This window comes from Microtus ochrogaster, chromosome 6, assembly GCF_000317375.1.
Source record: "Microtus ochrogaster isolate Prairie Vole_2 chromosome 6, MicOch1.0, whole genome shotgun sequence".
NCBI classification, from domain to species: domain Eukaryota; kingdom Metazoa; phylum Chordata; class Mammalia; order Rodentia; family Cricetidae; genus Microtus; species Microtus ochrogaster.
In genome coordinates, this window is record NC_022013.1 from 15,412,556 (window position 1) to 15,434,596 (window position 22,041).

Consider the following 22,041-nt stretch of genomic DNA (forward strand, 5'->3'; position numbering starts at 1 on the left):
TCCCCTCTCTCCCTGCCTCCTTCCCTCCTCCTTTCCGTCTCATCCTCCCTTCTTCCTCCCTCCCTACTTCCTTCCCTCCCTCCCTTCTTCATTCTTTCCCTCCTTCTCTCCCTCTTTCCCATCTTCTCTCCCCTTTCTTTCCATTCCTTTCCCCCTTTTCCTTCTTGTTTTCTCTTTTTAAGAGGTCACGTATAAGCCAGGATGACCTGGATCTCATTATGTTTAATTTTTGATCCCTCTGTTTTTACTTCCTGAATTCTGGGGTAGAAGTATGCCACAAACTCTGGGTTTGTGCACAGCTAAAGACTGAATCGAACACTGTACCATGCTGTACCAACACTATACCAGCCAAGCTCCTTCTTAGTCTTAAGATTGTATTTTCTTGGCATAATTTCCCAGAGACTCCTGATTCAGCATCTATGTCCCTACCTCTTTCTTCACTCTCCTCTAGGTGCATTTATTTCTGTCTGTTCTACTAAAGAAAAGTAAAAGAAAGACTTTACTCTGTTCTCATAACCTTTAAAGCCTTGTTATTTATCAAGAATTTTACCTGTGATACTGCCTGGAATATTCTCCTTGTGTCTCTATAGCCTTATTACAAATTCTTGCAAACACTCCAGGAAGCTTAGCTCCCAAAGAGCAATTTAAAGTGCAGTGAAACTATGGTACAGACAGAAGGTATAATGGAGGTAGGAGGGACAGGGAAGATTTCACCTCTAGACCCTTCCTTCTGTCCTTCCGTATGAGCTACTTTTTACACTGTTGTGACCAAAGCAAGAAGGAAGGGCAAGTTTTGTCTGATAAATATATATATAGTTACAGTCATTCTATCATCGCAGGACCAGCATATGGATAGCAGGATCTTGAGGCAGATGATCACTTTACATCCATAGTGAGGATGAAGAGAAAGATGCACATTGATGTTAAACTCATTTTCTTTTTCCTTTTCATTATTCTGGTACCCCACCCTAAGGAACTATTCTGCCCACAGTCTCAGGTCTTCTTAATTAACACAATCCAGAAACTCCCTTCATGGATATCCCAGGTGGTTTGTTTCCTTGGGAATCCTAAATTTTGTTAAGTTGACAATCAAGATTAACCTATCACAGCCTTAAATTGGTAATGGCTTGTCTATGGCACCAAGACTCTCCCTGAGGATAAACAACAGTCATTTCCTATTCAATGCCGGTGGAGTTTAGAAGACATGACAACTTTTCTCAGAAACTGCAGTCTCGGGAGTACAGTGGGTGGGTGATTTATTTGTAGATAGCTGAGGTGTCCGTTTTCCAAGTATTGGAGTCACAAGAGAGACTAGGCTACTGATGCTATGTTTACAGAACATTCAGATGGGAAGACCTGGAGTAGGAGGGAAAGTATTTTGCCCCTTCATCTTCATCTCCGTGCATCCCATCCATCGTTTCTGTACTCTTCAGCCTGCAGTTTCCTGGTGTTAGGTGGAAGGAAACATGTAGTTCAAGCTGGAAAGCATCTTGCCAAAGCTCGGCAGAGCAGCCATCTTTCCTGGATTTATAGGATCTTGTTTCTGCCTCCATCTGAGAGGCTCATATTTTGTCTTTGGTTGCAGGTGCAAAGCTGAGCAGATTCATGGTTGTAGCTGAGAAGACACACAGAGGCAGAAGCTGTGCGAATTATTTTCATGTGGATAGTATACTTAGGGGGCCTCGACTTGATCATGCCAGGCTTATCCTGATCTGAGCCTGGGATTTCCATTTTGATTTTTAAAATTAACTTATTTATGTGTTTCTGTTTTTATCCATATATGTTCACTACTCACAATGTTGAATAAATTTTAAGAAACAAATTTCATCCATAATGCCATCAACGATATTAAAAGCTTTAAAACCACCTATGTAGGCATCTATCCAATTATCCAAGCATCCGTTTCTTATTGTATAATCTAGCGTTTAAGCAGCTGTTGTTAGAAAGTGTTGCCATCTATTTATAGTAAATACATATGGCATTGTTTGGGGAAATTCTTTTACTTTGACAATATATACTTTTATTTGTGACAACATACACAGTATCTGCTGTCTGTGGTGTGTATGTTGTGCAGACGTGTGACTGCATGGACTCATAGTACACACGTGGAGGGTAGAGAAGGCCATTGAGTGTATTTGTCTGTTACTCTCTACCACACCTTTGCAGACTGGATTTTCTGTTGAGCCTGCCACTCCTCATTGTGTCTCTGTTGGTTTGGCCAGCAGCTCGGAAGAGCCATTCTTTTTCTTGCCCCCTCAGTGCAGGGATGGCAAGCACAGACATGACCATGCCAGCTTTCCACTTAGGGATTTGAACCCAAGACTTTATGCTTGAACAGAGAGTGTTCATATTCACAGAGCCATTTTGATATTAAAGAAAATTTACTGGGATGTCAATGGATGTGTTCATAAACAACTTGGGTGGAATAAGCAAACCTGTGGATTGGTTTTAATTTCTATTTCAGTGCTGATATCCCTCTGTCATTAGAGGAAAGCCTTCTTACAGTGAAGTATAATTCGGGCTTGAGAGTGAGCTCTGTAAACATCTGCCCCTGCAGTTTTCAAAGGACTCCACCTAGCTGCCTCTGGGTTACTTTGGATTGAGGAGGAAGACAACTTAGGACACTCCTCCTGGGGCCGCTCTGCTTCTTTTTTTATAAATACTGTCAACTTTCACAGGGTGACATTTTTACTTTACTGTACTTATTTATTTTGAGTCTAAGGGATCTCAGGGCTTCAAAATATCGTTGCAAAACGCTGATCTTTGTGCAGCGTCTCAATAGAGTGCTCACTCTCCTCCAGCTGGCCTTGCAGCTCTCCCGAGTATTCTGTGAGGTCTGTCCAACTCTCTGCTGATTCTCCATTCTGGAGGCTGATGTGGCACAGGAGGAAGAATGTCAGAGGATGGTTGCTGACATCAGCCTTGGCCTTCACATATACATGCATCCTCATGCTTTTTTAAGTATACACACACAGACACACACACACACACACACACACACACACACAAGTGTATGCACTCATGTACACCATACACATTAAAAGTAAAAATGGGCTTATTTCAACTCACACTTTTAGAGGGTTTAATACATGACCCATGTGTCACCTTTATTTGGGGGCCAGTAGTGAAGCAACACATTATGATGGGGATGCCTAAAAACAACAACAAAACCATTGAGCTCTTGACATGATGAAAGAGGAGAGGGGAAGGGAGTGCTGAATTTCCGTGTTCTCTTCATGGACATACCCTGACACCAAAGACTGTCTGCTACTCCCAAGCTCTTAAAGATTCTACCACCTCCCCAAAGAGCCAAAGTACTGACAAAATCTATAAAAAGAGAGCTTCTGGGGGAGTTCAAGATCCAAAGTGTGGCAACTCACAACCCAGAAAAAAAGCAGTTGACATTAGAAGACACACATGTGACTCAAATGGAATCAATTGGTCTGTTTGCTTTAATATATCATTGGTGACACAGGACTTAAGTGTCCCTGGTCCTCAGTAGCAGGAGGGGGCAATTGATAGGGTTGAAATGACTACTATGACAGTGCTGGGGGAAGAAAAATAAAAACCAGACAGGCCTCTACTGTTAGGTAGATGAGCCAATTTAGTGTGGTAGAAAAAGACAGACTTTTCCTCCTCCTTCATAAAGATCAAGACAGGTGGTCCAGAGACAGTTTTGTTTATTTATTTAGTACAGATTTATGTGACATGAAAGACTTCAAAAACTCCTTGGGAAAGGAGCTTATTTTGATGCTTTTAGCTTCAGTGAAGTACAGTCAGGCACATAGAAATGAGAAATAGCGTGATCTAACCCTGTAGTCAGAGCCTGGCAACCTGAGCAAGCCAAGCTTGGCCGTCCGTCCTCAGTAAGCCAATTAAAGGAATAAGTTACATGGAAAAACCAAAGAAAGAATACTGATCTAACATGGCTACCCTGGGGAGATGGAGAGAGAGGTACAGTGATCCCCCCTAAGTTACAGTAGGATAGTGACACAAGGTCTGGATTTAAGTTGAGCGTCAGAGGAACACAGAGATAAGAAGTCCTGATCCTTCTGTGGGATGTGGTCCTGCCCATCATCTTTGTTAGGACAGGTCTTCTCTGAAAGGAAGTCTGGTAAGTTACCAGAACTGTGAAAAAATTTTTCAGGACACTGGCTCCTCCTGCAGCTGGTACCAGGGCTTCACCCATTTCATTTCCCCAATTTCTTAGTGTCGATTGTCTCCATAACTTGCTAGTCAAAGGGTCCCCATATATTTCTAGAATACCTTCATTCCTGCCGGCATGGTTGCACAAACAACAGCAGACTAAGGAGGGAGCTCTTCAGACATGCTGAACGATCCAGTTAGTGATCCCTCCTCCCACATGAGGTACCAGGACCTTTCCGCAGTGGCGGTTTTCCCGTGAAAACGGGGATACAAAGCTTTCCAGGCTGTGCCTTACTTTGGGGCAATGAAGTTCTCTTTTCTATGACCCTCTTGAGGAAGAGACCTGTGGTTCATTTTCCTCACTTTAGAAAAGTTAGAGGACAGGGTGGCAAAAGATCCAAAGGGGTCGAAAAGAGCTCTGGAGTGAGCTGTTTCGTAACTTCCCTGTTCAAAACACTTAGTACACCAAGAAACTCTAATTGGAGGCATTGTGTTCTAAGCATCAAGAACATTTAACTTTAAGCAATGTGAAAGTGGGAAAAACTTTAAACACACTTCTATTCAAGCTCAAAGGTGGCGTAAGGGGTCAGAGATCCCTCAAATTAGGGCAAGATCTGTCTCACAGAGCAAATGCCAACCACAGACCAGGAAATATTAAGATAGTGCTACTCTCTGCTCCACGACTCGTTTCAGTATGAGCAAAGAACGTGAAAAATCCTACAAGCTAATTGCTGAAGCTGTTCATGAAGTGAAGAGTTTGGAGAGTAGCCTCTTGTTTTACTGTTACGTCTATGATCCTGTCTGAGTTTAAGAACCATTTTCTTATAAACATGGGTCAGCATCCCAGCCATTTTACCTTGTGCCCTGAGAGTCTCAGGATACATGGCTAGTTTGTGTCTTAAGCCTTATCCCCTAGAGTCTCTGATTATGTGGCTGACACCAGCAAGCATTGCAAATTCTTCTCCTCTGACTTGCACATCTGACCAATTCAACCTTCCTTGTGTTATTCCAGTTCTACCTCTGTAATTTCAGGACTCGAAGACATTTGATGTTACTCATCTTCCCTTGGACAAGCCAATGCCCCTTTCCCTGGAAAGAGCAGGCATTTTCCCTCTTGTCTCAGCTGCTTTCCTCTCTGCTGTGAAGAAATACCAGAGATGAACATTTTTAAAGGGAGGGTTTATTTTAGCTCACAGTTGGAAGGTGCAGTCCATCATGGTGGAAGTCATGGCAGCAGGAGCTTGCAATAACTATCACAGTGTATCCATAAGCAAGAAGCAGGATGGTGGGCCCCTTTGTTCCGTCCCACCTGGTTAGTTTATACCTGAAATAACCACACAGATATTGTATGAATTAAATTACTGCCTGGCCCATTATCTCTAGCCTCTTATTGGCTAACGCTCACATCTTGATTCAACCCATTTCTAATAATCTATATGTCACCATGAGGTCATGGCTTACTGAGAAACATTCAGCATGTCTGACCTGGCAGCTCCATTGCAGCTCTCCCTCTGCTTTCTTCTTTCCAGAATTCAGTTCTGTCTCCCCACCTACCTAAGTTCTGACCTATCACCAGGCCCAAAGCAGTTTCTTTATTAACCAATGAAAGCAACACAAATATAGAAGGACCTCCTACACCAGTTCCCTTTTTCCTTTTTGCACTCCAGGAACCCAGCTCATGGATTGGTGCTGCCCACAGTCAAGGTGAGCCTTCCAATCTCAGTTAATGTCCTCTGGATGATTCTTTATAGACATGCATGGAGGTTTGTCTCCTGTGTGATTCTTGGTGCTACCAAGTCATAAACAATCCCTTCTTCCTCTCACACATCTTCATGACCACACACAAGTTCCTAAAACAGTTTTCACATGTTCTATACAGAATGTCTCTCCTACCTTCTTAACTATGTACCACCTACTTCATGAGAGGATGGATATGTTATATGTGCCTTCTTTCTTCCTTCCTTCCTTCCTTTCTTTCTTTCTTTCTTTCTTTCTTTCTTTCTTTCTTTCTTTCTCTTTTTAAAACTATTTTCTGATTGGGAGCCCAACACTCAGCTATCAAAGAATGACACAGAGATTTACTTATACTTATAAATAGCCAGCCTTAGCTTGGCTTATTTCTAGCCAGCTTTTTTTTTTCTTTAACTTAAATTATCCGAACTACCTTTGATTTCTGGGCTTTTATCTTTCTATATTTCTGTATATCTTTTCTTTCCTTCCTATTTTATGTCCAACTGTGAGACTGGCCTCCAGCATCCCCCTCTCCTTTTTTTCTTGCTCCTCCCTCTCTTTTTGTCCTATTTATCTTCTCTGCTTGTCAGCCCCACCTATACCTTTTCTTCCTAGCTATTTGTTGTTCAGCTCTTTATTAAACTAATCAGTTGTTTGGGGCAGACAAAGTAACATAGCTTCACAGAGCTAAACAAATGCAACATAAAAAAATGGACCACATCTTTAATGCATCATTGAACAAATAGTCCACAGCTTATACAAATGTAACACATCTTCAACTAGTATTCTACAACAGCTAAATGAATATATAGAGCTGCTTTCTCTTCAGATTGTATAAATGTTTTGCATTTTGCTAAAGATTTCCAAAGAGAGATGGTATAATGTTCATTTTCCTCTTTGTCACTAGTAACATGGCACACTGCATAACCAACTTGAATTTGTTGAATGAAAGACAAGATACCTAATGTAAACTTACTCAGTTACTAATTCCCTAATTTTTAATACTTTTCCTTGTTAATAAACATACTTATTTATTAGTAAGCTCAAATCAGATAACTAGTCTTTGATTGAGGAATTTTCAGTGCATTGAGATGACAAATGAGAAAATGTGTACAAACAGCTAGTTTTCTACACAATAAGAGAATGAAGAGTTTCTCAATTTCCAGTGCAAAGTACGAAAAGCTCTTTCCTTTCTCCGCACCATTCCATTCCATGAAGAAAATAAAGGGCTGAGGATATAGCTCAGTTGGTATAGTATTTGTCTAGCATGAAGATCACTATTCAGCACTGTATAGACATAGTGGCTCACAATTGTAATGCCAGCACTCCGGAGGAAAAGGCAGGAGGATCAAAAGTACAAAGTCATCTCAAGCTCCATAAACTGTTTGAAGCTACCCTGGGTTAGGTGCCATGACATCCTATTGTCTCAAAAAAGATTGTGCTAAACGGAAAACAAACAAAAAATTGACCCCCCCCCGCAAAAGAAATTAACAACAACAATAACAAAATAAACTGAAAAATTCAGACAAACTGTTCAAAAATAGGTATGTAATCTAATGTTTCAGCTTATTTTAGTCTATATAAAATGCTTGCTCAGACGAATGTTATTTATTTCATTAATACTGTGTTTATTAGTGAGGTAAATGCGAGTATGTATGTATATGTTACGGGTGTCCTCTTAAAAGACTGTATGCCTATTTTTCTTTTATCATTGTACATACATAATTTCAAAATTTCACTTAGATCATATTTATACTTGAGTTCACAAATGTTCAACTAACTCAGTACTCTGGAGCAATGAACCAGATAACCTTTTCTTTGATTCTGAATTCCTAAAGTCTACCATGCTAATACCCTTCTCCCAAGTTGTAGTAATCACTAATATCTACAGGTATTGTCATATATCCCCATGAGGAAAACAGCCAAATTCAGTCTCAAGTTAAGCACACACTGGCACAGAAGTTCAAAGATAGAGTCTTAGGGAAGTGCTCATATAATTTCACTGATCAACAGCAATAAAGCAAAAGTTGGAATAGGAATTTTGGATATTTATTGTTTCATCCATCTAGAGCCAATACCTCCCTTTTGCTATTTCCTTCTAAGCAGTATAGCAATCTGTTCTTTAAATAGTTACACAATCTTCCATATGCAGAAATGTTAATCAAAGTTCTCGCTACTCCTTCCTTATGAATATCAATGCTGGCTTGTTTTCCTCTAGACACAGAACTATAGAAGACCCTGACAGCCCTGCCACATCCCTTGCCGCTTCACTTTCATGTCTGTGTCTTGCACTGAAATTTCTACACCACTGTGTGGAAATATACAGTTCATGGGTTTGAGTATTGATAGGTGTTCAATCTGAGACAGAAAACAGCCACACATTCTCCACACAGTATGGATGGATGTGTACCCCCTCTTTTCCTACGTGTTTAATAGCAGATATTGTAAGGCATTAGTTTATTTTAGATACTGAGTCTCATGTAGCCCAGGTATGCTTCATACTACATAGCTGAGGTCAGTTTTGAACTCCACATCTTTGAGCCTCTACCTCCAAAGTACAGGGCTATAGCTATACACCACCACACCAGTTTATATGGTGTTGGTGATGAACCCAAGTCTTCATGCATGCTAGGCAAGCACTTGATAGAACTATGTCTCTAGATCCTGCTCTAGTTTTTTGTTGTTTTAATGTTAATTTTTAATTATGTGTGTCTGTCTGTGCAGTGTGTACACTTGAGTTCTAGTGCCCATGGAGGACAGAAAAGGATATTTCTGTACAAGGGGAGACTTGCTCTAAATCACAGACATTGTGTTAACTACATTCTCGGTTGCTGAAACAAAAATCCCTGACAAGAAGCAACTTAAGGGAGTGTCTTAGTCGGCAGTCAGGGAGTGTCTTAGCAGTGCTCTACTGCTGTGAACTGACACCATGACCATGGCAACTCATGTAAAAAAAAGGCATTTAATTGGGTCTTACTTACAGTTTCAGAGTTTGGTCGGTGGTCATCATAGCAGGGAGCATGGCTGGATGTGGATATGTAATGATGTAGTCGTAGCTAAGGACTTTACATCACAAACTACAGAGAGAGAGAGAGAGAGAGAGAGAGAGAGAGAGAGAGAGAGAGAGAGAGAGAGAGATTGGAAGCGCTCCAGCCACACACCTATTTCTACAAGCCTATACCACCTAATCCTGATTCTATTGAACACTTCCACTCCCTGGTGACTAAGCATTCAAATGTGGAAGCCTCTGGGGCCCATTCTTATTCAAATCGCTTCAGGAAATAAAGGTTTGCTTTGAAGTTCCTGGAGATATAGCATGCCATGACAGGGAAGATATGGTGGCTGGTCACATTATGCACTTATGCACAGACGAAATGTGTCTGATGACACATTAAGTCTCTTCAGTATTCAGGAATGTTCCATGATGTATACTGAGATAAACTCTGAAACAAATCACTGTTTTGGCTTAAGGGAAAATGGACTCTTCCCTGAAGGGAGTAGGTTGTGCCAGGACTAAGAGAACAGTCTCTCTGGAACTCTCATATCTTCTACATTCATTCTTATCTGCTCTTCGGAGAAAAGGCTGCAGGAGCTGGCTTACCATGCAACTGAGTAGAAGAGATGTGTAATGGACTTCCCAGGGTACCTGCTGTACTTGCCAGGTCCCAGAGCAAAGGGTTACATGAAAAACATACGGAAACAGCTTATTTACAAATAAGAAGGCAAGTAGGGCTAGAGAGATAGGGAAAGTCCAAGGCTAAAATGCTGTGGGCCTTGAGACACCTGATCATTCCCTCAGGACATTTACATGCACTGAGCTCTCCTTCTCTGGTATTTGAGGACCAAGTTCTCTCACTAATCTGTCTTGTGGGTGTATGGGGGTGGAAGGTTCCTTCTCCTCTGTCACTGGTTTTTTGCTTCTTTTGATCCTGATGATGCTTTATTTCAGTTCTGATTCCTGCCACGAAGTTGAAGGGGAAAGTCAGTATTGGAGCTAGTGATGAAGGAAAGAACAAGAACTTTTATCTTGTATGTTTATTACCTTGCAAAATGATGCAAGAAAGGTTGGTTTCCTGTTGGAGTTTTGGGAAATATTCAGTTTATAGAATGGCATGTGTTCATTCTAGAAAAATTTGAACAAAAAATTAACTTTGCATGTCTGTGTATTTGTATGTGTATTCATACATGTGTGTATGGGTTCATACATGTGTGCAAATGATTATGGAGCACAAGAAATAATATGGGATTCCCCTCTGTATGCTGTGAATACCATTGGTTAATAAAGAAACTGGCTTGGCCTGACAGAATAGAACAGAGCTAGGTGGGGAAAACTAAAATGAATGCTGGAAAAAAGAAAAGAGGAGTTAGTGAGAAGTCATGTGTCCCCTTCGGACACAAATGCCAAAACTTCACCTGGTAAGCCACATAGCAATACACTTATTACTAGATATGGGTTTAATTGAAATATAAGAGCTAGTCGATAAGAAGTTAGAGCTAATAGGCCAAGCAATGATTTAATTAATACAGTTTCTGTGTGGTTATTTCATGGCTGAGCAGTCAGGAACAAACTAGCGGCCTCTCACAACAAAGAAATGTCTTCTTGGATTGTTCTCTAGCTTATTATTTTGAGTCAGCATTAGATGAACCTTGGGCTTACCCATTGGCTAGCCTGACTGGCACACATGATTCAGGGATCTCCCTGACTCTCCTCACTATGGTCACAGTATATCTGACTTTTCACATGGGTGACAGAGATCCAGCCTCATCTCATCGTACAACAAGCACTTCACTGGCTAACCTGTCTCCTCATTTGTAAGAAGGCAACTCTATTCCAGTGGCTACTGAGAGTTTATTTTTAATTTTTGTCTTTTTATTTTTGTTTGTTTCCCAGTATGATTAGGATTTGGTAGAAATGCTTTCTAGATGCTAGCATTGGGTAATCAGATCCAATCAGTTACCAATTTAGTAAAAATGTTTCAATGTTTTCGGGACACTTTTTGTTCTGCTTCTTGATACAGGATTTTACTGTCCTATTGTTTTATGCAAATGGTGAAATTTTAGGCAGGCAAAAGTAATTCTGATCTAGAGGTTTGATATATTAAAGATAAACACAAAACAGGACATTGGCATACTTCTGTTACAATTTCCTAGATGTGAAGTTCTATAAATAAATTTTAATATTTGCAGAGTTTAAAAAATATTTATTTTAACTTTTGTGTTATTGTTTTCATGCATGCACGTATATGCATAAATGGATTCTTGTTCCATACAAAGACCATAAAAGGGTGTAAGTTTCCTTGAAATCGAGTTACAGACCCTATGAGTTTCCATGCCAAACCTGCGTTCTCTGCAAGATCAGCAAGTCCTCTTAACCACTGAACCATCTCTCTAGCTCCAACATCAACTTCATCAGTACTTTTTTAGTTAATTTATTTTTCATAATACATGTAGAAAGACAGTAAATCTTTCTCATTTGGCACTTGACAAACAAAATTTCTTAAATCTCAGTTCATATTACACAGGTAGTAACTGTATTTGTCCTTGCATGTGTCGGGAGTCAAAACACTCACTAGTTAGTACATTCTAGTCTTTTACAAGCTTGGCATTTAGTTTATAAACACTCTGATTGATCTGAGAAGTTTCACTGTAGCCAAATAGCAAAGGGGGCAGGCAGGAGTACAAGGGGCTGGAGTATAAAAAGGTAAGATGTACACCTTGAGAGCTTTACTAAGGCATAGTTAGGAACAAGCACAGTAACCCCTATACTTCTGTATGTATATGTGTCAGTGGCCATGGAGTGGAGCAGGTCTGACCTTGTTTGAGAGGCTTGGTAAAAATCTCATATTGACAAACATTGTAGGCCAGCAATTATTTTGCAATGACCTTTCTGTGTAATTGAAATCTCCTGTGCAACTCTGGTCTGTAAAGAAGACTCTGGCGGCATGAATATGGCATTAGCTACAGGGTCACAAACCTTTGGTATACTTGTTTTCTTGCTTATGCATTCATGGCTCCTGTATGTCACAGCACAGAGAAAGGAATTCATCCATATGCAGTGGTGGGTATGAACTCCTGACCAGAGGTGCAACTGACGACTGAAGGTCCAATGAAAGGCAGAGTTTTGCAAAGACAGTGATCTCACAAATCACCTCCGACTGTCTCCAAGGGTCTTGACTTGATTCTAAGAGGACAGGGATGCTCAAGGTAAGAATTCCATGGACTCAAATCAATACCTAGCCTGAAAGTATAGAGAGGGTCTTAATACAAATGAGAGGAATTCTTATATCCAGGAGTCATATCACTCAGCAATGTAACTCTTCTATCAACTTGGCTTGTTAGAGGACCAAGAATAAGAAGGTACTGGAGAGATAGCTTAATTGGTAAAATATTTGCTGTGTTATTATGAAGACCAGAATTAAATTTCCAACACTAACATAAAAGGCTAGATGTGGTCATGGGCTTGAAATCCAGTGCTGGGGGTGAAGAACAGGAGGCTGTCTTGCCCAGTTAGTCTAGATGCATTAGTGAACTTCAGATGTAGTGAGAGACACTGTCTCAGGTACTAAGGTGGAAATGGTAGAGAAAGAGACCCATTTTTGACCTCTGGCCTTCACATCTGGACACATGCACACACACAAACACACACACACACACACACACACACACACACACAAAAGTCAGGGTCAGGATTTCTTGTTCAGGAGGGGATATGGACTCAGACTTTAGGAGAGAGAATACTCAGCATGTGGTGGGAACTTTGGCATCAATGGTGCATTGCCTCTACATACATCAACCTCTTTTGTACCTCAAATAAAGGATAGATGTGTCTCCTCTCTAGCCTACTGAATTACTCCTTCCAAGCCTGTCTTCCTGATGGATGTGATCTATGTATATAAAAAGAGAAATAGAGGAGAAAGAGAGTAAGGCAAAAATTTCAAAAGTGTAGGGTGAAGGAGAAAATATTTGTATTAAGATTTACATTTCTTCTTTGGGTAAGGAGAAGGATTCAGGGGAAAAGATGAAAGCCCAAAGTGGGTATGTTCAATATCTTGATAATCTTTTATTTTGGCAATTGACTATATTTTCTATCACTCTGATGGATAGTGAATGTGTGGACTGTACCAAACAGAAATGTCCCGTTTCTAAGGAAAACTTGATCTTTGGGAAACTACAGGTTAGCATCAAGCTAACATAGGCTGCCCTTCTGATTGCACTTCAGTCTCACCCTAAAGACATGATGCTGTTTCTTAGGAAGCCTAGGATTACATGATCCGAAAAAAGTGAGACTTCCTGGGGTCAGAGTTGGGAGAGCCTGGAAGGACATTGGAGACAATCTAGTCAGAACAGTCTAGTTCTAGGTGTGTGTGTGTGTGTGGTGCACATGTGTGTGTGGTGCACATGTGTGTGTGTGTGCACAAGCATTCATAGATGATAGAGATAGATCAATGAATAGATAGATGACAGATAATAAATAGACAGAAAGAAACCTGTGATAGATAAAAAGACAGAATATATTCTATCTAAATCAGACTATGAAAGTAAAAACAAGACCAAAGACTTGGAGGAAGATAACTCAGGAGAGCAGTTAGACTTGAAGTTTCCAAGGGAATACTTGGGGGGCTCCAGTCCAGCAGATGGGTAATGGGGGCCTTTGACAAAAGGTGTGAACTGAGCCCCAGTGACTCTGTCTGTGGCACAGAGCTTGCTTACTTCTTTTTCAGGCTATCTCCTCCTCTGTACCTCACCTAGTTGGCATTTTCAGGAAAGTTTATTTTACCCCAAATTGAGACTGCAATAAGTAGATGAAGAAATAGGAATGCGAGCATGGATTTTCATTTTTCCAAAGTTGAAAAGTTAACTAGGAGACAGAGGAACAGCTCTCTTCCATGGTCCCTGGAAAGGAGGTCTCTGGCACTGATTTGACTTGTCCTATCCAGAGTTTATCAATACCTATAGTTCTTGAAATCTTGTTTTTGATGCCCTTATTTGAACTACCTGGAGGCAAACATCAACTCTTACAGCTCTTTATGTCCTGTTATTGAAAATGTTGTTCAGTCTCTCTCAATGCTATCTTCCTATCTAACAGACTCAATCATAGCAATTCCATGCCAAGATGATTAGAAAGTACATTTTTATAGTATCTACTAGTTGGAAAATATAAAAACTAGTTTACAAGGAAATTACAGAGCCATGTAGTAAAACCTGCTTCTCAACAATGGTGTATCTGTGCTAGTGTGCCTTCATAAATTATTATTTTAAATTTTTTGGTCTTTGGTAAAATTAATTTAAAGTGTTCATCATGAAACAAGAAAAAAAATTCCCTGTAAGCACCAACTTAGTTCTCATAGCCTCCTTAGCATCAACAATCCAGCTGCCACAGGGATCATAAGGTCTCTTCTGCAGATTTTCAGTCTTCCAGATAAAAAATAATTAAAATATGGATTCAGATGGACGTTTGAGACCAGCTAACCCAGGATGTGACCAGCACCCAGCTTTCTCAGGCACCCCCCAAGACAGTGCACACAAATAAGCAGGAAGCAGTCTTGAAAATCCGCTGTCCCAATTCCTTTAATCTGTTGTGCCTGACCTCTATAAGAAAGACATGGGAATGTTATGATCTGATGGCCTGGTCTGTCACTTGTGTACCCTGTCCCTTTAAGAGACAAGTCCAGCCCACTGCCACCCCCTTCTGCCTTTGCAAGCTGGTCTTCCTCCTGTGAGCTCTCTATCTCTGACCCTCTGAAGAGTGGTTGCTACCACTCCTCCCCCACCTCTCTCCCTCTCTCTGCTTCTCTCTATCTCCCCTTTCCCCTTCCCTTCCATAACCCACTGAATAAACTATACCCAAACTCTCTCTGCATGGCAGGTTTATCCATCTCTGTCTCTCACCCACTAGCGCCGGCTGTGTGTCTCAAGTCTCTGATCACCTGTCACTGCAGCTCCTCCTGGGACTGGCTTTCCCCCACCTGGGATTGGCTTCTTCTCGTGGCCCACCACCACCTCTTGGGGAACTACAGTTAGCCCTACAGCTCCAGCTATGGTTATGGAGTTGGTCCCATCCTCACCAGTACTTTTCCCTTAGAGGGTGTGCAGTGCTCTGCACAGAAAGCTTGAGAGCTAGCCCTAGCAGCCACAGGCTTCAGATTTAAGCAAAAACATACTGGCTACAACAATGAAAATGAGAAATAAGTATAAGAATAGGTACAGGCAACAAACAAGTCATGAATAGGATTAATGTTTGCAGGTGAAGGAGATGGGAATGCTGCACTGGGAGAAAGCTGGAAAGCAGTAGGTTTTCACTGGACGGGGAAAGAGGGTGATGTTTCTCTGTTGAAGGCTGTGGTGAAGAGTTCAGTCCATGGGGCAGGCCTATGGGAGTGTTCATCACCCCCACATAATGCATAGCCAGCCCATGGGACCTATGGGAGAAATTCCTACCATCATATACAGCATCCACACCACAGCACAGAGGAGCCTTGCTTTATAAACTTATGAAGTTTTAGGATTATGGTTAAAACATTGGACTTATTTTTATAACTTAAATTTAGAAAAATTGCTTGCAAAGTGAGCATTGGCTCTTGTTCAAGAGGATCTTGGTTTTATTCCTAGTACACACATGACAGCTTCCAACTATCAGTATCTCAAGTTCCAGGGGATGTGACCCTCCTCTATCCTCTGTGACACTAGATGCAGACATGGTACACAGACACACACTTTACACAGAACACCCATACACATAAGCAAACAAAGAAATAAAGATTCAAAACTTCTTCACTCTGTGTCTCTGTCTGTGTGTATCTGTATTGTGCATGTGTGTGTTTGTGTTTATGCATATATATTTTTTATGCAAGTGTGCTCTTCTGTGGTTGTATGCACACACACATAGGTGCCATGGTTCACATGTGTAGAGCAGAGTAACACTTTCTATAGTGGATTCTCTCATCCATCTTTTGCTCTTCCTCATGTTCCCAGTTACCTGTCCACAAGCTTACAGACTGTTTCTCTCTCTCTCTCTCTCTCTCTCTCTCTCTCTCTCTCTCTCTCTCTCTCTCTCTCTGTCTCTCATACCAGATGCTAGGGTCATAGATACATGCCACCACATCTAGCTAGCTGTTGTGCATAGTTCTGTAGTTCTGGACCCAACTCAAACTCAGGCTGTCAGTTTGTGCTAAAAGCACTCTGATCTGTTGAACAATTTGCTGGCTGTAAACTTGTTTTTCTACTGAAGGTTAGTGAGGTCTGTTCAAGCACCTGTGTAGACATGTAATAAATCAAAAACTCTAACATAGTGTAACCTCCTGGGCAAAAATAAATATGTTCTAAATGGATCCTTGAACCCCTCTTTTGGCTATCAAGTTATAGAAAAATAAACTTCACAAAACTGAAATTTCCCCAGGAGTCTCATGTTCAGAAAAGGAAAAGACTGAAGCTTAGTGCCAGTGAGAGGAAGAACTTGTCTTCTGGAAAGAGATTCCCCACAGTTAGGAAAACTTGTCAGAACACCTGGCCAGAGCAACTGGAAATAGATAAAGAGGATGTGTGGCACTTTGACAAGAGTTGATTAGCTAAATGCAGTTCCAGCCATCTATTTAAACCCAGGACTCATATCAGAACCCCAAAGATGAGCTTGGGAGGTCGCTGGACCTCTTCATTTCTCTTCTAAATGTGGCTCTTCTTATCTGCTCTCCACGATTGTGTGTCTCTTTAACTAGCCTAATATGGATGGTTGCCAAGCCTGGTTTATTTGAACTGCCAGGACTCAGGCTGTGACCCTGATAGTTCTGATCACATACCCTTATCTCTGAGGGATAATCCTGTGCTTTCAGAGAGCAAGTCCCTAACAATAATATGTAAGAAGAAGAAGAAATTTACTAGACTAGTTAAAAGAGAAAACTCTTGAGGCAGATTCTTTTACATCAACTACTGGGTTTATTAATGGTGTCTTACAGGGCCTGAAACAAATTTTCTGTGTTTAGAATGAGCATTATACAAATATTTATCTCCTAAGATTGTGATGATAATTAAGTGAGATGCCAAAGGGAACTGCAACAGGGACTGACATACAATTTGCACAATGGTGAAATCTTGTGCGGAAAGAAGTTTGCATGAAAGATTAAAAAAAAAAAAACAGATATCAGTGAAAATTTTGTTCTATAAATGTTATGCAACTTTGGGTGTACAGCATTGTATTGACTAGATGTATATTATCTCGACACAAGCTAGAGTCATTTGAGGAGAGAGGACCCCAGTTGAGAAAATGCCTGTGTAAGATTTGTCTGTAGACAAGTGTCTACAATACTTCTGTTATTGATGATGGATGTGGCTGAGTCCAGCTCACTTGGGGGCAGTGAATGGTATAAAAAAATAGGCTGAGCAAGCCATGGGGAGCAAGCCAATAAGCAACAGTCCTCCATGGTCTCTGAATTATTGTCAGCCTTGAGGTTCTGGGCTTAAATTCCATCCTTGACTTCCCTCAGTGAGGGAAATAAGCAGTTTCCTCCTCAAATTGTTCTTTGTCATGGTGTTTCATCACTGTCATAAAAACCCTAATAAAAACATATATGTGTGTGTGTGTGTGTGTGTGTGTGTGTGTGTGTGTTTGTAGACTTGGGGAGGCTGGAAGAGAGAATTAGATCCCATGGAGCTGGTAGTAGTTGTGGGTAAACTGTGGGACTTGTGTACTAAGAGCGAACTCAGGACTTGTGGAAGAGCAGTGAGTACCCTTAACTGCAGAGTCATTTCTCCAACCCCTAATGTGTAATGTTTGAAAGCCAAAACCCATTTCTACCTTTTTTTTTTTAAAGAATATGCATGAGATGAATAAGATCTAGAAGGTTCCTTCCTCACGGTAGCAATTCCATAGAAGAAAGATACTTTCAAAACTGTAGATGTTACATCTCTCTCCTTCTTTTTAGTTTCGCTCCAGTATTTTGTTTTCATCTCTTCCTGCTGAGTTGTGAGCTCACCTGCCTAGCATCACAGGAACTATTCATTATTCTTGCCTTTTACCCAGAATTCTTTGAACCCATTCAATTCTTGTTCTCATCCCATTACGCCATCTACAATCTCCTTTTTAGTTCTTTAAATGAGTTTCTTCAGCCTTCCACACACCAGGAAGGTGATTAAAGTCTCCTTTTTTAAAAATCATACTTCCTCTAAATGCCTATGAGGATTGGCCCCTGGCAAAGCATTACCTCAAAGAAATGTAAATTACAAGCCACAGGGGCTTGTGGGGAGGATAATGGAAGTAAGCCTGTGATACCTCTCAGAGAATAAGGATTTGGTTGAAAGATTTTGATAGATAAAGCAAGTGTTTCCATAAAAGAAAAAAAGCATAAGAAAAGTGCTGAGGAGGCCTACAGGAGTTCCTCTGGATAAACTGGGAATAAAAAGCATCAGAGGATGGGCAGGAGAGATGGTTCAGTGGTTAAGACTACATGTTGTTTTTTCTGAGGAACCAAGTTTGGTTCCCAGCACCTATATAATGGATCACAACCATCTGTATCTCCAATAGTAGAGATACCACACACCTTCTGATCTACAAGAGCCCCAAGCATGCACATAGTGCACTTACAAACTTGCTGGTAATACATTAATACACACAAAATAAATAAATAAATCCTTAAAACAATTATTTAAAACCAAAAGGCACAAATGTGATTATATACACCAATAATCCCAACATTCTGGGAGACTGCAATAGGATCTTCAGTTTGAGGCCAACTTGAGTTACATAGTGAGACCCTGTCTCAAGAAAGAAGGGGAGGCTGGGTAAGAGTCTAAGTGAATGAAGCACTTGTCTTGAAGTCTGAGTTAGGATCCCAATAAGCCATGTAAATCTGGTGCAACAGCACATCTACAATCCCAGTATTCTACAGGGAGATAGAAGGCAGAGACAGGAAGATCCCCAGAAGACAGTGGGCCAGCTAGCCTGCTATACAAATGGGCAAACAAGAAATCCTATCACAGACAAGAAGAAAATTGAGGGCTAGCATTGAATTTGGTCTCTGAAATGCACACATATGCCAGAATGGCACAAACCTGTGACACACACACACAGAGACAAGAACAATGGCACAAACCTGTGACACACACACACACACACAGACAAGAACAGACCAAACACAACTTAGGAAAGGTACTATTTGATACCACAGTTAGGAGTCGAGTTGCTTATGTGGGGATAGCTAGGATGTTAAATGAAGAGACATATCTGCGTGTGAGAAATGGCAAGAGTAAGCTGGTAGTGTTCTTGATTAGAGAGTTTGTGCTCAGAGTGATAACCACGTGTGTCTCAAACTTGCTTTGCTGTTTTGTGTTTTGAGATAGAATTTTACTGCACAGACAAAGCTGGCCTCAAACTTGAACTCTCCTGCCCAATTCCCAAATATTGGGATAAAGAGACTTGCACCAGCATGTTCAGATTTGGGACTTGTGATACCTGCAGAAGGGCAGATTTCTGTGGAGTAAGTAACAGCCTTTCTCATGCCAGGGTGTCAGTTACAGTATTAACAAACTAGAACGGATACTGTGATTCAATTTCATGTGACAACCTGTGACCCAAATCACGCCTGGACACCTGACCTCAGTAAGTCAATTATAAAACCTAAATTAAAGGAGAGGAATTCAATACGGCCACATTAAGAAGAAAGACAAAGAGAACAGTGAATCCTCCGAGTTCCACTTTCAAGGGCCTGAAGTGAAATTGGTGTCTCACATCTAAGCAGTCCCTCTCATGTCGTGGTTGACCCATTATTGTCTGGGCTCCAGCTTTGTCCTGTCTGGTGGTGTGGCAAGTTGTTAGAACTGTGTGAAGCCCCTTTCTAGAAGACATGTTCCCCAGCTGTTTGGGGTGCTTCCTTTTCTCAATTTGAGACTGGTGGGGGAAATTCCTGTTTCTTAATGGTGCTCAAGGGTTAACAGTTAGAGACTTGGTCTGCACAGTTACATCTGAAAGTTTCCAGTGAGAATAAACACTTTAGAATGCAAGCCCAGGGAATCATACTCTAAGAGGACGAAGGTTATTTCCTCTGGGGGACCCCTGTGTGAGCAGGTAAAAGGGGGGCGGGCATTATCTTCTTAGTGAATATATATATATATTATATATATAATATATATATTTACATTTATGTTATTTGTTTTTAGCGTGTGTGCGTGTGTAATGTATACATGAGTGCATATACTCACAGAAACCAGAATAGAGCATCTAATGATTTGGAGCCAGAGCTAGGGTGGTTGTGAGCTGCCCATTGTGGATACTGGGAACTGAGCTCAGGTCCACTACAAGAGCAGCACACTCTCAACTCTGAGCCATTATGAAATAGTTATAAGAATTGTCCTGCAAGCCAGAGTCAAACTGGTCCCCTTTCACTATGGGGAGCCCAGTTCAGCATATCGTAATGTTCTCTGGACAAGTACTTGAAGTGACCCCCCCTAACTATTTCTAACTCAAATCTAGCTCAAAAGAGTGGAACTTTGCTCTTCCTGTATCAGAAGGAGAAGGTGTGAGTCATAAGGGTGGCAGTAAACTGCATGCCTTATTTACAGGCATCGGAAACTCACTTCCCACATTTTTAAAAATAGCTGGATACAGTGGTACATACTTGTAATTCCAGTACTGGGTAGAGAAAGAGCTGTACATTTCTGGGACTTGTGAACCGGCCAGCCTAGCTTACTTGAAGAACTCCGGGCCAGTGAGAGAGACTGAGTCAACATAAACAAACAAACAAACAAGTAATAAATGATACACAAGTAAGCAAACGTACCCCACGCTGGAGGGTGCCTGAAGCATAATAATCAAGGTATCCTCTGACTGGTCAGTCTCCAACATGTGCACATATACCTTTACACACACGAGCATACATTCATCGAAAATAACCAAAATTCTAGAAAAGTCCTAGATCTAAATAAATAAGTAAGAAAGACAATTTTTTTTTTAAAAACTATTCTGGGCAAGCTCAGCATTACCAGAAAATTTCAAATTCTTTCCCATTATCACTACATTGGATACTAAAGTATATGTATGTCTGTGGTTGTGTTTAAGTATATGAATATATGTACAGTGATTTAGCATAAGGTTTCATTGCTGTTTGAAAATATTTCTTTGCATGATGGTCAGTTCTTTGTCTTGTCCACACTCTTAAAATATACTCTTCTTCTTACAGTTCGTGGTATATTTGTTTAACATTGCTTTTCTGATGGAAGCTTCACCCCAACCCCTGGCATCCTTATATTCAAAGAGTCTGAAATGCTCTGTTGAAGCTCCACCCCAAGACCCCTCCCCCATCTCTCTCCAAATCCTGCCACTTCTCAGAAAGCCCTTCAAATAATGGCTCCCTCCACAGGGTATTTAAACTGCCCCCCCTCAAAGCAGACAAGAAGGTTTTCAGTTTCTTTTGCTTATCTCTTTTGGGGGTGGGGAGTTTGAAAATCACCCAGGAGCATTTTCCCCATTAAGCCTGGGCCTTTCCTAATTTGACTTGATTTTGCCTGATTTAGACTGCTGCGTCAGTGGAGACTTATCGGGGTGCAAGAAACTTTTCTATTACTGCTTTGTCATACCCTTCAACAACTTGGTGTCTACAGTTTGTGAACTATAACTTCAGCAAATTTTGGAATAAGAATCTGAATTATTGTTTGATGGCTTGCTTTATCAGTGATGCCTTTCTTTCTGAGGTTTGTTCTTACTGTTTAGGTTGCCCTTGAAATCAATATCCTCTCGTGTCAGCCACTGTGGGGCTGGGATTACGCACATGCACTGCCTCACCCAGATTTCTATTGTTAGGAATATTTCTTAACATGACCTCCCTACCGACACAAAAATTCCCAATCAAGCCAAATCAGAACAAGCCAAATTAAGAAATATCCAGATTTAATGGGAGATCTACGCGACTCCTTGGAGGAAGAAAGGGAGACCCCGTGTTCCTCTTTCCAGAGATCACTTAAGTACTCTGGGAAGTGGTCCTGACCCCATCCCCAGGGAGGGGTCAGGGCCTGGCCTGCTGGGATTTGGAGTCCAGACCAGGCCTGGGGGCTGGGATAGATGCGAGGGACTGGGGCCTATGCTCCCAACTTGACACTTATATATAATTTATATATGATTCTGTATGTCCCCAACCAAACACAGATATCTGAGGGTAAACTCAAAAGGACAGAATACATGCA

The 22,041-nt window shown here is 41.0% G+C and overlaps 1 protein-coding gene and 1 non-coding gene across 2 annotated transcripts in view; both read left to right on the forward strand.

The window, feature by feature from the left end:
- Positions 1 to 22,041, forward strand: part of Cntnap5 (contactin associated protein like 5) — a 964,727-nt gene that overhangs the window by 307,242 nt on the left and 635,444 nt on the right. The gene's annotated exons all lie outside the window — the stretch shown is intronic.
- Positions 6,687 to 6,801, forward strand: LOC113456236. The gene has a single exon (XR_003377087.1). It is a non-coding gene; the product is annotated as a U5 spliceosomal RNA (small nuclear RNA).